The following is a 3,243-nucleotide window of genomic DNA, read 5'->3' on the forward strand; positions in this document are numbered from 1 at the left end:
GTGAAGAAACGACAGTGCGTTTACTCTCAAACTTTGGCCAACCTAACATGATAAGCACAAAGATGACTATGTACCATATCGAGGCCATAATTTTCTACATCCTTAATTAAACTTACCGTGTTTGCTAGTCGATAAAATGGAGAAATAAATCATGCATAACATCTATCTATCTATCTATCTATCTATCTATCTATCTATCTATACCTATACTAATTACAGACTCCCAAGTAATTACCATGTTAATTAGAAATTAGGAGCCGTTCATCTGGTGGGACCGAGTTATTACGGTGTAGATCTTCTGAAAAACCTAGGTTAGTCAGAATTGAAAAAAAACTATTAAGCATCTGATTTTCCTAGGAAACATCTCCGGCCATTAGACATGCCCACGCATCCTCTCCACCTCTCACGCGATCTCTCACGTGTGGGTCATCTTACTCAGCACCTCATAAAACTATTAACCATCAGATCTTCCTAGCAATCATCTCTAGCCATCAGATTACATAGTCCCACGTGCACACCTCCTGTTCACCTCTCCTAAAATATCTCACGTGCAGGCCATCTCTCCGTCTGGGCGATCTCTATTGGCCGCCTCTTCGACCTACTGCCGTAGTGCACCCATCTCCGTCACCCTGATCGTCGCTCCTACCGGCGTCAATGATGCAGCAGGTCAGCACGTCTTCCTCTGCCTTCTTTATCCATTATCTCCATCACCAGGCCTGTTATAGGGGTAGTCTCCTCTTTCTGTGATTGTTGTTGGCCTCACAATCATCACTCTCCTCATCTCCTCCACGCCGCCTTCTGTTTCTCCTTTGGTTATCGATTTCCCTTCAATTGTCGAAGAGACAACCACCTTTCTCCATGCTCTCTGTATTGGCTTCAGTCCTTTGCCGCAAAACTTTCTAGAACAGGTAAACGTCACAGTTATGATATATGTGCTTCGATGATCTTGAAGCTATGCATGCTTATACCTCCGTTAAAAACTTCTTCCATGATCTCCTTGATGTGTAAGCTTAGTTTTTAATGTTCCAATAGCTGGCAAAATATTCTATGAAATTTGCAGCCTACTCAAGGATGACGACTTCACCACTGTGCTCAACTTCTTGGTCGGCTTTCTCATCATCTTAATCTCCCCTCATCGACTCCTTCCATCCAGGAGGTACACACACTACAGTTCTTCTCTCCTCCTATCTGATTTGGACTCCATCGCTGAATACCTCAATCTTTCTGCGATGTGCACTTATGTATTAGCCATGGTTTACCCATCACTTGAACCAATCAATGGCTGCATAGGAAATTAGCACGGCACCATTGCCATTGCTAAACATAGCGCATCTGTCAATCGTATAAGGTCTGCAAGGAGCAATTATTGAGTAGCTTTTTCGTTTTAAGGGATTTTTGTGTTGTGCATCCTGCAGTATGAGACTTGGTCTCTAATGAACGTGCACATTCTAGGTTTTCACTTTGGGGAGATTTTGGTGACATGAGTCCAGTAGTTCCAGACATATCTTAGATATGTATTATTGCGATGGGTAAGATTAGGTGATATACAATTCAATTATTGCATTCAGTTCACCAAAGTGGACTTTCCGCACAGTGCACTCGAGCATCTGTTCTAATTTTGTAGGAAAGCCGCTAAGTTGTTTTGGTGCGTTATTTGGTTGGTTCAATCTACTTCTCTAAATTACAAGCGAAATACTATAATTTTGTTAACTTGGATGTGATCTTTCAACTTTATGCTTACGGCTCACGCCATGATCCAATGAGATACGTGCATCTTAGAAGCATAAAATGAGCCTGCTGGAATTCTTTTTTGTAGTGCTATGTACATTTATACATGGAGTAGATATGCATTCAGGAGGTCAAGAAGCCGACACCTCAGCAGTATTCATTCCAAACAGCAAGGGAGATAAAGAAAAGACGCTCAAGTCAACCTCTAGGTAGTTCTTCCTCATAGTTATTACTACTTTGTTATTCTAATGATGTTCCTTTGCTAAATTAAGAACATGCATGTGTCAGTTTACTTTTGTACAGTACGTATTTTACTTTGCATGGTGCTCGCACTAGCTGCTATGTAATTAAGATCTGATAAGTAACACAAAGAAACTTCCAGTAAGTTTGTATGTATAGACAGATTCAGTGATACTAAACCATATGTTGCTGTAGTTGACTATGTTATACGTAAATGTGCAGACTTTACCGTGCTGACAAAGCTCAGTCTCTATTTCTTTCTTTACGCAGAAAATATGCATTGCACTCGTGTATTTCCATTCACATATAATCGATGGAATCATTGTATGATCAAATATTATATATAAATAAATATAAGGTAAGATGGTATGCCCTGATTAATTGTGACATCATATTCGTTAACAAATGTCCTTTTTCACAGAGACGGGATGATAATGAAGAGATCCTTGGTACGCACACTTTGGACGCTCTTAAATTCATGTATGGCAGATTTATCCCAACTGTTTCTTTTGCATGACACATTTAATGCCAATTCAGTTTGATCAAATCATCGAAAGCACAGCAGGAAAGTCAATTTTAATTCCGGTGATCTTTTTACTAAAGGTATACTAGGCTGAATTTGGTGCAGCAGTTCATTATTCATAGCCGCTGTTATTTATTTTGTATTTTCAGGTGAGGTAAATTAATCAATTGATGGACAAATATGATGTTTGTCTACACAGATGGTGCCACTTGAAATTATTATATGTTAGTATGAAATGATATTCTTTTTATGTAAAATCACACGCTAGATTATGCATCAATTCAAGCATAACTGAAATTCTTTGTTAGTACAGAAAATTATTTTGGCTCAAACCACCACTGGAGCCTCTTTGTTTTTACAAGCTTGGCATAATGTTCTCCTTCTACACTTCTGTAAGAATGCTAAGATAATGTATTGTACTTCGGAAATATTCATTTATGCAACAGATAGTTTTGTTATACTTATATATGAGATCATGGATCATATATTTCAAAACCGTACTGTCTTTGCTAATTTGTTGGTATAGAAATTTTCGGTCTTCTAAATAAATATTTGCTTTTGTGCATTACTTGGGCTGAATAAACTAATGGACTTTTTTGCAAAATAATAATAAAGCAATGGGCTCCACCATATATGCTAGATTTTCTAAATGGAAAACGAAGTATCAACATATTAGGTGAAAGTGTGAATGTTGTTTCAAAAACTGATCAATAACAATTTTTTCGTGTCGAACGATTGCTTTTCATGATATT

General features: G+C 38.1%; 1 long non-coding RNA gene across 1 annotated transcript; it reads left to right on the forward strand.

Annotated features, from left to right (window-relative positions):
• The first annotated feature begins 561 nt into the window (after positions 1–561).
• Positions 562–2,818, forward strand: LOC123088171 (uncharacterized). Its single transcript, XR_006441713.1, has 3 exons — positions 562–666; positions 1,817–1,937; positions 2,390–2,818. It is a non-coding gene; the product is annotated as an uncharacterized lncRNA (long non-coding RNA).
• Positions 2,819–3,243: the final 425 nt, after the last annotated feature.

Source organism: Triticum aestivum, chromosome 4A (assembly GCF_018294505.1).
Source record: "Triticum aestivum cultivar Chinese Spring chromosome 4A, IWGSC CS RefSeq v2.1, whole genome shotgun sequence".
NCBI classification, from domain to species: Eukaryota; Viridiplantae; Streptophyta; class Magnoliopsida; order Poales; family Poaceae; genus Triticum; species Triticum aestivum.